This window comes from Zeus faber (assembly GCF_960531495.2).
Source record: "Zeus faber genome assembly, chromosome: 5".
Lineage (NCBI taxonomy): Eukaryota > Metazoa > Chordata > Actinopteri > Zeiformes > Zeidae > Zeus > Zeus faber.
The window spans coordinates 18,406,173-18,422,085 of NC_137192.1; the positions used below are offsets into that span (position 1 = coordinate 18,406,173).

General features: G+C 41.7%; 1 protein-coding gene across 8 annotated transcripts in view; it reads left to right on the forward strand.

The window, feature by feature from the left end:
* Positions 1 to 692: 692 nt before the first annotated feature.
* The window catches only part of r3hdm2 (R3H domain containing 2), a 53,973-nt gene continuing 38,752 nt past the window's right edge, over positions 693 to 15,913 (forward strand). For all 8 annotated transcript variants that reach the window (XM_080000482.1, XM_080000481.1, XM_080000486.1 and 5 more), the window contains exons 1-2: positions 693 to 786; positions 1,077 to 1,133. The gene's annotated coding sequence lies outside the window, so the exon portion shown is untranslated. The remainder of the gene's footprint in view (positions 787 to 1,076; positions 1,134 to 15,913) is intronic.

Consider the following 15,913-nt stretch of genomic DNA (forward strand, 5'->3'; position numbering starts at 1 on the left):
TCTCTCCTTCCACACCTCCTCCTCTTTCCTTCCACATCTCCTCCTCTCTCCTTCCACACCTCCTTCCACACCTCTTCCTCTCTCCTTCCACACCTCCTCCTCTCTCCTTCCACACCTCCTACTCTCTCCTTCCACACCTCCTACTCTCTCCTTCCACACCTCCTCCTCTCTCCTTCCACACCTCCTACTCTCTCCTTCCACACCTCCTACTCTCTCCTTCCACACCTCCTACTCTCTCCTTCCACACCTCCTACTCTCTCCTTCCACACCTCCTACTCTCCCCTTTCTCTTTGTGCGTCTGCTCAGTACAGTTGTGGTGAAAGGTTCGATTCTGTTTTCAGATTCGGTTCTTGACAAGTCACTCAGTAAAAAAGAGGAAAAATAAAATGATTGTTTGTTCAGGATAAACAATTGTGACAGGAAGGATCCTGTCACAATTGTTTATTCCGGAGGAATGCATAGTGCAATTCAATATCAATTGTGCCAAATGCCTTGTCCTCTGTTTTTGCCTCAGACTTTAATTCAGCCCTAGCTAATTATTTCCAGTTTGTGAGTCGAACTCGCTCGCCTCCTCTTGCCGGATTGAATCCCGACCACCGAGTCATTTCAGCATTCGTTCGCTACGAACGAATCGTTCTTGAGTCCCGCATCACTATCAGAAGCTAGCAGCAGCATTATTAGCATCGGTAAGTCCAGGATCTGGCACCCCACACACCGTGAGCTGTCAGCGGCGCTGGAGGTTCATTACAAGGCGAACATGACTGCAAACATCTAATCCTGTGCTCGGTGAGTGGGGCGGCTGGGTTTCCAGCAGCGTCACCATTTCATATGATCATGAGCTATCCGTAAAGAAAAGGCTATCTGCCCTGTAGACACTAGCTGTGGAGCTAGCTAGGTGGCTAGGCGGCTAGGTGGCTAATTATACACACTGGACAGAGAGAGAGAGAGAGACAGACAGACAGACAGACAGACAGAGAGAGAGAGACAGCTATGTCATATTGGCATTAGCCGTTAGCTATTGTTAGCATGTGGGGTAGCCAGTGTTTCTGACCGCTCCACCTGTGTGTGCTCCGCAGAGGGACCCAACCACACCGACCTGGAGCCGAACACAAAAGCCACTTTACTTCCCCACGGTGAGTTGAACCTCCACCATTGACTCCCCTTTGGGAATTGATCATGGCATTTACCACCTCAGTTATGAACAGCTGACTGGGTCCCTGCAACATGCCTGTACATTCATCTATTCAGTTAATGTTCAACATTTCAATATGTGTTTATTGATCATTGCTATTGACAGACACTACCTGAATTGGACATGCTGCTTGTCCGTTGTATACATTGTAAATACTGCTTATTGTTGTTGATTTCATCCAACCGAGTGTATGTAAATACACTCCTTAAAACCAATTTTTTTAACATCTGAAACTGTGTCACTGGCACAAATACATACATACATGATTGGGTTTCTGTTTTCGAGCATATTTTGCCAATTAAGCCTGACTCTGAGTTTGGTTTTGATTCTGAAGATGTGCCATGAGAAAGCCAGGTTGAGGTGATTTTAACGTATTTTAGGGCTTGATCATCGCTTAGGCGCCAGAAGTTTTTCAGATGATGTTTACGATGACTGTGCTGCCTTGACGAGCTGTGGACTCGCCCAAAGCCCAAAATGTCAACAAGCAGCCGGTGGTGCTTCGTGACACTGGGGTCCAATCTGCAGTGAGAGGATCATAAGTCAATCAGATCTTTAATTGAATTGAATGGGAGGATGACACTCCCACATTCCATCTGAATTGGTTCTGGGTCGGGTGGAGTAGAGGTGGATGATGTGCACGATTGCTCTCGGTTAATGGTTTATATCATGAATTATGGCACATTTGGTGCTGAAGTTATTATAAAGATGGAAATCACTGTGTGTTTTTAAAGATTTCTGAAATGTTATACGCAGACTGGTTGTGATAAGAATTGCTTTGGACGTGTCACACTCACAGGTCACTTTGAGGAGTGATTCGGAAATCTCCAAAGGCTCAGCCGTTTCCTACACATCGGTTGAATTTGTACAGTGCTTGGACTTGGCCATGTTAAAAAGAAAAACGTCCACCACATTAATAGGAAGTTGTCTATTCTAAGTGAGACGGCTCAAAAGTGAAGGGAGGGCCTGTCCTGTACGGAGAGTTTTGTGTTAAATTGTCAAAGAAACGGTTGCGGCTTCAATGAGGGACAAAATCCACGGTGGAATGCGAGGCGGCGCATCTTTGAATCAACAGTGTGCTGTTGCTAAGGCCAGCGACGGGCAAAACGAAGGATCTCGCTGCTTTCTGCCTCATCTCCTGTGTCTTGCAGTGTGCACCAACCAAAATAGCATCCCTTCAGTAACTTAAGGTTCTTCGCTTTAGTCATGAATCGAAGATGCTCGTTTGGAGAGGTTTAAAATGGCTAGACTGGTTGAAATCTTATTATCCGGTTTTATTTTTCTTGCTGTTTTGATGACTTATTACGAGTGAGTGTATTTTCCATTTGGGAGGAATAATGGTCTTTGCTTCACCATGTTTGCCTACTGTTCCTATTAAATATTTATACAAGTTAAGCTTCTAAATATAGAGGCTTGAAGATGTGTTTTCTTTTGGGGGGGGGGTGCCTTGGCGTGATGCATATGCTGGTTTTGTTGACCAGGTATCCATATCTGCTCCTGTCTCTGAATGTGTGTTTGCAGCAGCGGCAGAGTGGCTTTTTCTAGAGAGATTTGAAGAGCTATTTATAGATCTCTGCCAGAGCAGCTAGCGTGTTGCTGCTGCTCCTCTTTCCCTCCGCCACTCCTGCTTGTTTCTCCCTTCCTCTCTCCATCCTTCTCTTTCCCTCATTTGCCCGTTTTTTCTTTTACTCATTGTTATCACCTCTGCCCCCCCACCCCCACCTCTCGCCACGCGTCTTGATCGCTATCGCTCTGTTGACTTTTCTTTCCCTCCTTTATTTCCTCTGCCTCCATCTTTTGTTTTTATCCTTGCATTGCTTGCTCGGTGTAAATTATTGATCAGAGCAGAAGGGACTGAATGTGTGGTTGCGAGCCGGGCCTCAGATTAGACATGGCTGCCTGATTGACTTCACTGTCAGTGCTGCAAAGCTGGCGGGTTTTGGCGTGACGCTCCGAAGGGACAGGAAATGGAGAAACACTCCCATCTATCAGACGCCACAGGGCTCCGGCCGAACAGAATCTCGTGTAGCGTCTTGTGTGTCGTGCAAAATCTCCAATAACAATTACAGATTGTCGAGGATGAAAACTCATTCCAAGAAATGTGATCAAATCAAACTTGTTTAATTCAGGTGTTCAATGAAAGGCCTCTTTTGGGAATATCCGCGGTGTCATGAAGCTGTTACAGATTTCAGTGTCTCCCTAGACTAGTGTCTCTCTCTCTCTCTCTCTCTCTCTCTCTCTCTCTCTCTGCACTGCAGAGGGTCTTCAGAAGGGTTTCAGTTAAGTGTATTTACAGTCTGTATTTTTTATTTTTTTGGTCTTGGTCCAGAGAACTGCTCTGCTGTTTGCCTCAACTGTTTTCACCTTCCCATAAGAGTTCCCATAATACCCAGCTGACCGAAAAGCATAGAAGCTGCAGGAATACGTGAATGATATTATTATTATTTTTTCCAATGTACATATTATTATTGTTTCCAATGTTTGATGGATGGCAGATCAGGTGCCATGTTATGTTCAAGTTTAGGTTCTGATTTGGCAATGTTATTAAGTATTATACCATCATTTAGGTATTGTGGTTCTAAATATGTGACCACTGTTTCCAAATAGGAACACAACTACATGTCATTGTGTTAGTATGGCTGTAAACTATATTAATGCACTTATTATAATTGGGAGGTGGGTAGTGGTGTTTTTCTTTACCTCTAAAATTGTCTTTACCTGAAATTATGAGGAATGACTCTCACACTTGTTTCACACAGTCCTCTCCATACATCTTGTCGTGGAACAATTATCTTGATTGCATTGAGACTTTGCTTTCTAGATACAGTGGTACCTCGACTTACGACTGCATCTACTTACGACTAATCCAAGATACGAGCTGCGATAGTTACAAAAATTTGTATCGACTTGCGACCCACTGCTCCAAGATACGAACGTGGAAATTTGTAGTTGGCGCGTCGGCAGCCAGTCAACAGTCAGTCAGCAGTCAGTCAGCGGGCGACCTACATTGTGTGTGCACGTAGTTCGTGGCTTATCGATATTTTTTTCATATTTACTGTGTTTGTGCTGTGTATTTTGTTTATTTTCACCCTTCATGATTTCATAATTCATATGGGAAAAATTGCTTCGACAAAAGACTGTTTTAACATACAACCGTTCTTATATAACAAATTGCAGTCGTAAGTCGAGGTACCACCCTCTAGATTTCTTCAGTTCTTCAAAAATATTTTCTATGTCCGATTTGAAGCTGGGAGGGCTGCCTGTCTTATTAACGGTGCCCAATTAAGTGTGGTCACTTGTGGTCAGCGGTACGGTACCGCTGAGATGAGGCTAATGCCCCTTGAGCCACGTTTTTTGTGTTCTTCACCAAGTTCCTGTGCTTAAGTTTTGTTTGATGTTGAACTTTCTGTCGACTGACTCTGGCACTGGACTGCAGAGAGGGGGGAAAAGATGCAAATATGTCGTCCTTGAGGGAATAATCTTTTTTTAGCAGCTAATGAGGTGTTTTTGGTTTTTTTTGTTATTTGCACTTCCATTCCACAGCCTCTTTTTTTATTTTTCATCCTCTAGCATAACATTAGTGTTTTCTTTGGCTGGAGATAAGGACAGCTGGATATCACAGGGGCTGGATCTGCTGCAGCTGGGGATTGGGAGGCGTTGCTCCTGTAGGTTTAGACCTTTTAAAGGTGTGATTTGCACTAAACATCCCATTTCTTTAAAATACTGCTTTTTTTAAACACAGCTATCTAATTCATTATTTGTGCTCTTATCCAGAGCCTGTGACAGGCAGATAAACAACAGTGGGCCTTTAAGCAGCTGGAGTTCTCGACCAGCACTAGGATAGCTGTCATTGCAATTATTGTTTCAAGAGAGTGGGAGAGAGGAAGAGCGAGGAAGTGAGAAAGACCCAGAGAGAGGGAGTCGTCTCGATAGGACGGTTGGTGAGGGAGCAGGCAGGGAGCGGTGTGCTCGTCACAGAGCGCGAGCAGCACTGAGCGAGGGAGCAAGGCTTTCTGTGTATGCTTCATTCAGGAAAAAAAAAAAAAAAGGGGGCGCACTGAGAAAAGCGGTTTTCCTCGTTCAGAAAAAAAGAAGAAAAAGGCTGCTGATCGCCACGACACCAGACCAGAACCAGCGGCAGGAGAGAAGGACGAAAGTGAGCCAGGGCACCGGAGTGTCCAGCTCCCTCTACCCAGCTGACTTTGTTGCTGGGGGGGGGGGGGGTCAGAATTGTTTTTTATTTTATTTTTATTTTTTATTTTTATTTTTTCCAGATAAAACTAATCATCACGGTCCAGGTGCTGGTGCTGTTGCTGTTTTTGTTTCGACCCCTTCTTCTGTAATGTGCACTTATCTGTAAAACAGCTGATCCTATAAGGCTGGAAACCTCCTGCGCTGAGCTCTAAATACAGTAAGCTTCTACTGTGCTTTTGTGTGTGTATGTCAGTTAGCATTAGTAATATTCAGGCAAGTAAAGTGAGATGTTACTTCTTTTTCATGCACTTAACATCTCACACCAAAAGATCTGGTCTAACTTACAGTTACTGCCGTTATCATTGGCTCTAGTATTGCCTGCTTTCACTGGCACTCCTTTTATAACGTTGATTTGGCTGCCGTAGCTTTCGTCTCTTTGCTGTCATCTTTCTCTTTTTTAGCAGGAGCTCATTATTATCGTAAAGCACCGTATCATTGTATTTAATTAGGCTCTAGTACCCCGGTGAAAATCAAAGAATGGGGATAACTGCAAAACACAGTCATGCACCTTCTCTTTCTTTTGAATAGGCTTCACCTTTTTCTTACAATGGGGTACACGATATCCGCAATCCAACTCCAATTCGTCTTTAAATGAGTTTTAATTATTAGGGGGATGAAAGCGGGGTTTCATTAGCCTTAGCTTAAATTATATGTGTGAGCCATGCCGTGCTTTGAGTGTGTACTGTATGTATCCTGAGTGGGTGTGAGTACATGCGTCTGTGCGCGGGCACACACACACGCACACATACCAGCCTGCGAGGGTTTAAGAGAGGCCAGTGCTGAGGTAATGAGGAATTCCCTGCTACCGCGTCCATGTGCATCAGGGGGGTGCTGGGGTGCACGGGTGGGGCGGGGTGTGGGGGTGGGGGGGGAGTCACTGACAGGAGGGCGTCACGCTGCTGTGATGCTGGGAGAACGCATTCTACCGGTTTGCATATAGCAACAAGCAGTGAGGCTCGTCAGAATGCCGACCTCTAGAGATGTTTTGCAAAGCGGCTGTAAGCGTGAAGGTGTAAGGATGTGTTATTGTAGAAAGAAAATCTAACTTCATTTGTTATTGAAAATTATATGTGCTGATTTGCACTGCCACCTTAAATGTGTTTTTGCCAGAACACATAAGATGCAAGTGCAGCAGAGCCCTCGTCTTAAATGGGGGGGGGGGGGATCTGTTTCTATAAATGGAAAGCCGTCCTTATGGCTTTAGTACTGTTTTAGACACACAAACCTTATTTTTCCTTTTTTTTTTTTTTCCTATCCATAACAGTCTTGATATGTTTTTCAAATATATTAATGGTCTGTTTAAGATACATGTGGGATTCCTTTTTAAAGCATGGAGAAAATATTTACGAAATCTGATTTCTTCACGTTACACTTTCGTCATTTATGCAGCATTTCCGTTATCCGCTAACTGCTGGTTTTTGGCCTGAAAATCTGTTGAAGTCCAACATTTAAATTTCTCCGGCCATAATGTCACATGGAAATAATACCTTTTAAGCGCTAGTGAATTGGTGCTCAGTGATAGAAAAATCACGATAATTATTGCCGTATTTTTTTCCTCAATGTCGAAATAAAAAAGAATCAATACTTTAGATAAAAAATGCAGCACATCTGTTCATTTCCGCGTTCGGCAAGTTGCAACAGAAAGCTAATCCGTTTGGATGAACGGAAGCTGATCTTTCACCCCTGACCAATCACCTTTGTCGATATACAAATAAGCCCCGCCCGCAGGTTGCGCTTGTAGACACAGTAGACATGGAGCAGAGACAGAGCGGCAGTGTCCAAAACTCAGAGGAGAAGCAGAAAGCTGATATATCATTGGGACACAAACATCAATAGTTTGGCCTTTTTTGGGATATTTATGTTCCGACCCAAAGCAGACGGTAAATATTCATTGTGTAAAATATGGCGACGGGACGTCCCGATGAAGACGGACAACACCACAAACTTCATTATTTATTTAGACCTACTTGCGATATTTATTTTGTTTTTGATTTGGTAAAAAATGTATTTTAGTGGAATGTTAACTAAAATGGCTGCACTTGTTACGTATTGTTCATGAGCGTAAATTATTAATTTTCAAGTAGTAATATTTATTTATTTTTAAAACAGTGTTAACTGACAGGACTTAATTTAATTTTGAATATTTGTTAATAAATATTATAAATCCACATGCCTTGATGATAACATTCTCTTTATAGCCTGCCTATCAATTGTTTTTAAACTCGATAACGCAGATGATATTTGACCGGAATCTCTCCCATTTGTCCGGGACATTGAAATCTTCCAGGACACTTGGACCGGCACCAATTTTTTCTCATGCAAACTCTGTCCCCATGGCACTGTCTCCATCGGCACAAAAGTAGTCCCGGTTTTGTTTTCATCCGGTAGGTGTGACATCATTTGTTTTTTTTCACATATGCATGTAGGTTGTGTGGGTCATATGGATTTCTGTCAGTACCAGATTGAATATTTGTTACATTCAAAAATGCGGGTGAACAATTTGACAAAAAAATCTGATCTCAAGAAAACCTTTGACTACCTTTGCACTATTAATGGTGTATTCTCCATAATGTCTCCTTGCCTACACACTTGGTACCATTCTCCAAGGAGAAAAGGCAGTCATGGCTTTTGTGGCCAAAGTCATGAGCTTAGCAGCAACCTTTGTAATTAAGTCGATCCTCTCACTTTCATCTTTTTCTGTGTGTACACACATCTCTGATTTTATGCCCATGTGTGTATTTGAATGTTTCCCCAATAGCCTAATACTACTGGCCCAGTGAGCTGTTAGGCCAATAAGAATTCCCACTAGGCCAATAACTCTATATATATTTATTGACAAAAATGAGAAAAAAAACCCTTTTCCTCCACTAACTCTGTTGCAAACTGATTTTTCGCCAATTCACAATGTCTTTTCCAGTTGCCATTGAGGAAATATTCGAGAAAAGTCAGATGTCTGTGTAACTAAAACTGAAATGGAATACTTTGTACAACTAAGGACAAAACCGGAGTTCAGTGCTACCTTGAAATTCACTTAATGCAGCTTTGTATTAAAAGTCAATTTTCTCAGTGCCCTTTTTCCAATGAACAGTCAGGCAGAATTGTCTGGGTTAACTGGACTTTGGGTGAGAATGAAATAGAAATTAAATGTCTTGCTGATATTTAACGGAAAAAAAAAATCAGTTTACCTAATTATTGTAAGACAAACCAGCTGATTGTCTATAATAGGGCTCCGCAGCTAAAACATTTTACAATATGATAAATGTTGTTGAAATAAAGGATATGCAGCAATGAGCTGGCAGTTAGTTAAAGTTAATTTAAATCAAGTATTCAAAAAATGTAGATAAATGATAATGGTGTATTTAACAAATCACTCAACACTAGTAGCTACACAGAAATTATAATTTGGCATGTGTGTGCTACGGCACCCGATCGAATGCGCCACTTTGTCATTCTGTGTTTTTTTTTTTTTTTTTTTTTTTTTTTTGTGCATCAACGGGTCTGAAATGAACTTCTTGTGGAAACACCGCATTTGATGTTTGTTTGCGTCAGAAAACTGCTTCCCAGGTAGTTTGTTCTTTTGCAGCCGCCCTCTTGCCTAACAATTATCAGTCCGTGGGAAAACGACAGAGTGGGGAATGAGAGGGAGCTAGAGAAAGAGAGAGGGGGAGAATAAGAGAAAGGGGAGAAAGATAAATCAATAGCTAACCCTGAACTCGCTGCCGCTGTAATTGCCTTTCTAGTCAGCAGGTTCACACTTTTCTCATCCTCCCTCACTGCTGCGCTAGAGTTATATCTTTATAATTTTAGCTTAATGTCAACACACACCTATATTGCGAGAGAATGATAGCAATGCTCCTTCCCGCCTCCTGACCACTCCATCCTGTCAATCCTTGTCCTCCCTCCCCACATGCTTCCTCACCTTTTGATCTCTAGCTCGGTTGTGCCATTGAGTTGTTTTGGTGTTTGTGTGTACACCGGTATGGATTTTAGAACTCCTCTGTTTAGTTCAAAGACAATTCGATCCCTGTTGAGCTTTGTAGCTGAGGAAGATGATGATCCTCTTGCAGACCGAAGTGAAACGGACACAGTTGAAACAGAAGTCAACTAAAATGCACACAGTATAGCACAAACCTTATGGTGTTGTCTATTTGGCCGACGTGTAATGATAGTTATCAAATTTCCATTCCATGTGAAAGTATTTTCAAATACACTAATTTAGAGCTGCTGAAATTATTACATGATTGCGTGATTATTTGATCTGAGATCGATCATTTTGCATAGTTGTCAGTTTCCGTACTCGTGGTTCAATTAAAATTTGAAGTAAATCTTAAGTCAATGTGAAACATTTCGCAACAAATTAAAATCGGATTAATCGAATGTGTTTCCATTCATTGGATTGAGGCCAATTAACCATCGAACTGAATACAAGGTTTCACTGTCAGCCAAAAAAATAAAAAAAGAACTACCGCTGTCGGGCAAGTTGCTTTGTGTTAGCTCATATGAGACCATTTCTTGCTTTAGGAAACAAGAGGATGACTGAGAGGTGCCAGTAGGCCATTCTGATGCCTGAACCAATGGATATCTGTATTTATAGCAAAAAGTCTCCCCTATGGGTACAGCAGTGCGTTCCAACTTCTAAGGAAAGTAATATGAGATCATCTAGAGGCACTCCTTTGATGCTTAATCATAGTTATTTGTATGACAGTTTATCATCTACTAAAATGTCTCGCCTGAAGATGCTTTGTTTGTTTTTCTTCTCATATTAGCCCATTCCCCTTCTGTCTCATTGTATGTATGTCCTTCATCATATTGCTGGAATAAGCATTCATAGATTTATTTGATTTAAAAGAAAAAAAAAAAAGAGAAAATAATGAAATATGATGACTGTACTTTAAAGCCCATCCAAATATGCAATATATTGCTCAGCCCTAGACTATTTTCATTCCAGCACAATTTTCTAATTCGTGTAATAGATCTAAATGATAACTGCCGTTATCATTTAGATCTCAACAGATTCCATAGAGCGTCATCCGCGCTTCAACATAGTGAAGCACAGAACCTGTCTTAAAGCTGCAGTGTGTAGAATTTAGTGGCATCTAGCAGTGAGGTTGCAGATTGCAACCAACTGAACACCCTTTCCCACGGCGGTGCAACATGGCCGCCTCTGTGGAAGAGACAGTGGCCGTGAAAAAGGCCCTCTCTGGCCCCATCCCTGGACATATGTACCTCACTGTCAATTTTAAATAATATGCAACTGCAGTTAGTATTGTACTGTATGGGCCCAAAGATGCAACATAGACTCCATTGTCTTAACTAACACATTGAAATAAAATGTAATAATACAGGTACTCCTCACTTAAAGAGCTACCTGTTTAACAACCGTTTGGACTTACGACCAGCACTCTGACCAATTTGTGTTGTACGCTGCGTACAATACCGCGGATGTGCGCGCGGCGTGTGCGTGGCATCTCAGCGTCAAGCATCTCATCATGCATCACCCTATATACACTATGGCCACTATATTTACTATACACACTATATACACTAAGTACACTATATTTACTATATACACTATACACACTTTATACACTTTATATACTATATACACTGTATACATCTCATCTCATCACCGTTCTCATTCCCGTTCCCACAGTCAGTCAGTCAGTACAGACGACACTAGCATTCGCAATGGCCACGCCCCCTTACCGTAAAATAACACTGGTCCTCGCTTATCGACCAACTCGCTTAACAACCTGATCGTAGGAACGGAACTCGGTCGTTAAGTGAGAAGTACCTGTATTGTTTTCCATTTCCGTACCATATCAATCTGCTGAAAGACGTAGGGTTTTTCTTTCGCTGTGCAAAAAGGCCCCTGCACATGTCACATACCAATTCTGCCGCTGCACTGCAGTGCTCTAGGTCAGTGGGTTTGTACTCAATGTCAAAACTATTTGGACTATTGTGCTACATTCTATGATGATTTTTCAGGATAGGGATAAAAAGAAGTGAAACGGGGAAGTAAAGGAAAAATTGTCCAGTGCACCCAATTTCGTCAGATTTACAACAATATTGTAACAACATATTTAAAATGAATTAAATACAGAAAACACCCTTAGTTGGGATACAGATGAGCTATGATTTAAATTTAAACATTACATTTACAATTGTAAAGTAGCTTTCTGTCTTACCTAATGGTGGAAAATGGGGAAATATGGATGTGTGTGTGCTAGAAAATTCTAAAATATACAGTCTGAGTCTGGTAGAGACTGCGGTTGTGGTTGGTGATGGTTGCAGGTGAGCAGATGGCGGAGCGCAGCGAGGATCTGACCTGCCTCCACCGTCGGGTCAGCGACCTGATCTGGCTGCTTGTGTGTCATGTGCACTGCCGTTAATTAACACTACCTCCTAATCTGGGCTGTACTGCACATTCTTTGGTTTCATGACATGTACTTTATGATTCAGATAAATTATGATTGGGGTGAATGGAAACAAATTTCAAATACGAGGAAATGTTTGATGACCAGCCATGTTACCAGGGCGAGGATTTGATTTAATGAGTCTAAACAATTGTAAAAGGAAAGGAACTTGCATGCATTATCACTTACTAACTCGCTAACCAAAACATTCTTGAATCTAGGCTGTTCTGCACCCAAACATATCCATATGAAAGAATGAATGATTTGCACACCAAATGTAATTTATTTTGCTTGGGTTACAGCTCCTTTGTTTGTGGTATTATTTATTTTTTGACTTTTGATGACCCGAAGTGACCACTTTCTCCACAGCAATGGTGTGGAATGAGGAGTTATAGACATAAAAATCCACCCCACAATGCAGTACAACTCCTTAAAAAATAATAAAAAGGAAAAGGAGTAATTGGTCAGAACAGCCTCCATTTCTATTATAAGCTTTTCTTTGTGACATAGTTGCTGGGTTCTGGGTTTTAACCTGACTTAGGGCCATTCTGTGCAGAGTTAGCATGCACTCCCCTAGTTCACATAGGTTTCCTCCGCTCACATAGGTTTCCTCCGCATGATCTCCTTCCCCCACACCTGAAAGACACGCATGTTCGGTAGACAGTCCTGCCAATGCCCGTCATCAAAGCATTGTTTAAGAGCTGGAGTTGGTCTATGAGCACTGTTCTATGGCTGCTCACTGCCCCTAGTTGCAATGTGAAAAATTCAGAGAAGAGGAAATGTCTCTGTACTGTATATCATACAGAAAATACAAAAAATGACATGCCATATTAAGAGTCCAAATTGTACTACTTGAGTATAAACATTTCCCATTTTATGCCTTACTAGTATTGATACAATCAGGTTAAGCTATGTATGCGTTGGTTTACAGACCCCAAGTTGGATCTCTGTTGTGGGGGATTTGAAGAGCTATATTTGGCATGCTTGGTTTGAAGAGGAGGGAAAAGGTGAAGCCGGCTGGCATGCTGAGACAAGAACAGGCTTGTCTTTTGGCTGGCTGGAGAACTGTTTGACTGGCGGGCTGCCTGGTATCCTGCCTGCTGGCCTTTTTGGAGTGGACAAGCCAAAGTGTGACAGGGACCACACTGACTTCTGGCCCAGCCTAGACAGCCGCTCTGGTTGATTGGCTGGACGCCCAAATTCCCTGCTAGTTGGCTGCTGTGCGGCACTCACAGCTCTTAAGATTCCCTCAGACAACCACCATCACTGTTTTCGCATGGCAGCCAAGCCAACCAGATGTTGGAAAGTGTGGCTGTAGCAAAAGGAGGTGTGGTTACAGGTCAGTAATAGTATTGTGTTCTATCAGTATTCACTGTCTGTAGAGTCATGTCTGTAAGGTCTTTTCATAATATAATAATTTCATTGGGGGTGTAATTGGCACTATATTATTGGTCAGTCTTGCATTCTTCTGTTCTGTCTTGCTCCCCACCACCACCACCACCACCACTATGTAGCCATTTTTGAAATGTATTAACACCTCGTCTCCACCAGAAGACCAAGCTCATCTCACAAGTTTTACATTTTTTCAGAAAACAAACCACATTGGTTTTGCTGTTCATGCACGACTTGCCTCAATGGTTTCAAAAGCAATACACACCCTGCCGACAGGTTGTGTTGGTTGTGACTGTGTTGTCACACATGCAATTGACATACAATTGCCTATTCTAGAGACGTCCAACATGCTTCTATATGCCAAAATAGCAGAAAATAAAGTTGCTTTTTCTTTAATATCTGACATGTTTGATACAGCTGTTCGGCCCACGTTTAAAATATATGCGCTCATTTTGGTGGAAAAACGGTAAAAGAGAACTTATGATCCCCTCTCTTGTGGCAAAGGTTGGTAATAGCATGCATCTCATGCAGGAAACAGACATCCCCTAAAGATGTGTAAAAATGGCACTACCATCACAAGCCTAACAAGATGTGCACCTTTTTGGTTAACATATTTGACGGAGAAGGAAATAAATAGAATTTTGAAGATAAAGAGGTCTGAACAAACTGTACGGGAGCCTAGTTATTTTCTTGGATTACTTTGGACCACTTACAGTAAGTAGGAGTGATGTGAATTCGAACCTGATTGCCCTGTTTGAGTTCTGTCGAATTAATTAGTGTTTGGGTACTTTATAGGTGCAAATTAGCTACACTTTTTTGCACCAAACTTAAAGGTACAGAAACATTTTTACCTTTATTTTATCATTTATGTAACTAATGTAGCTTTACATATAACACTACTGTGTAAAATGTTTGAACTCACAAAAGAATATTCATCAACATCAGAACATCAACACAGTTCAACCCCCAAAAATAATTCAAATAATGTAGAGCAAGCCTTTGCAGCACTCAACTGAACAATTTTAAAGAAATTCCTGAAGTTGTCTTTTAAAAATCCTGGAGTTATTGATGGCAATTGAACGAGCTTGATGGCAAGGATACCAACACAACCACCAACGGCTATATCATTGCAAATCCACAATTTTCCATTTCCAATACCTTTTTAAAAAGTATACAAATTTGGCTATACAGAAGGCTTAAGTCTAGATAGATGTGGATCACTGTAATAAAGTGCCACACCAACATGCTCAAGCAAGCCTGGCAATTTGTTCCACTCAGGCAGGCTCACAGAGTGCCGGGATGGAATGGGAAGGTTTGCCTGGAGTGATGCTCCAATGATTAATCATCAAAATGGTATTCCTATGATAGGTACTTTTGAGGTTGTATTGGTGGTAGTCACTGCAATGTAATTTGATGAGAATCATATTTAAGTAGATAAAACTTGATTACTTCCTCCCCTTATACTGTAACTAGCCTTGAATCGCCAGAGGGGTTGGTGTAGGAGGTACTGTTTGGAAAGAAAAGTAGGGAAAAAAAAATTGATGTCTACAATCAACCAGAGAGAATAAATGTGTAACATAAGTTAGAGACAAGTAGCGGTGAACATAAGGTGGAATCGGCTTGGGGATGTTGCAAAACGGAGGTAGTTGTATGGTGGCCCTGGCTAGATTTACGCTCCAGTGGTTATCAGTGTTCCCTCCCCAGGGCATGGAGTTCCTGCCTGGCTGCCTGGCTGGGTGAGACATTTCAGGGAAGCCCCAGTGATGGAGATGCTGACTTGTGCTTTGCTCCATAAACCAGGGCTTTCCTCATCAATACGTAACCATATTGGGAATCGCTATATGTAAAGACATGATGCAGGATTCATGCTTGTAGGTGCTCAAGGAGTCATACACATACACACATGACTGCTGTACGTGTGCTGACAGCTAGTATTAGTTTATTTCTACTGTTCACAGCTGTCATTAGTCTAGATTTGATCACTGGCCCCAAAAATATCATAATGTGGTATTTTAAATATTAACATAACTTTATAAATTAACTTTTACCGCTTGCTTATGTACCTCTTTACCTATCACACATTTCAGGAAGAGAGTTCATTGTCATTTCTGCTATTACAGCCTACAACTAAGAAAATTAAAATCATGGCTGTACCAAAAGCCTGAAAGTCTAGAGTATATAACAAACAGCTTAGGAAGCAAGGATACTTGTCCCAAAGACAGGGTTGAACCCTAAAAGAAATGCAATGCAGTATTCTATGGAATACTGGAACCGATTACATAGTTGAGACCACATGTCACGTAGGACACTTGCTTGTTCATAGAAATGTCAATTGTCAAGAAATGAGCAATTTTCACTTTCACTGAAAGTGATCTATGTAGTGGTCTAGAAACTAGGGCTTATAAAATCTTCCATCACAACGATACATTTATGAGATTTATTTTCGATGCAGAGTCCATTTTCCTCTACCTGCACGACACGAACAGCCAAGCCAATCGTACAGCAGAGAAAGAAACGTGACACCAACAGTAAATAATACAGAGCAGAGAAACAACCATGTTCCCAGCCAATCTTACGCTGGTGCTTCCTCCGCTCCCGCCCCGCTGTGGCGCTCTCTGGCCAAGTGCAGATTCTGGAACTTTTAGGACTGTTCTCAGAAGAC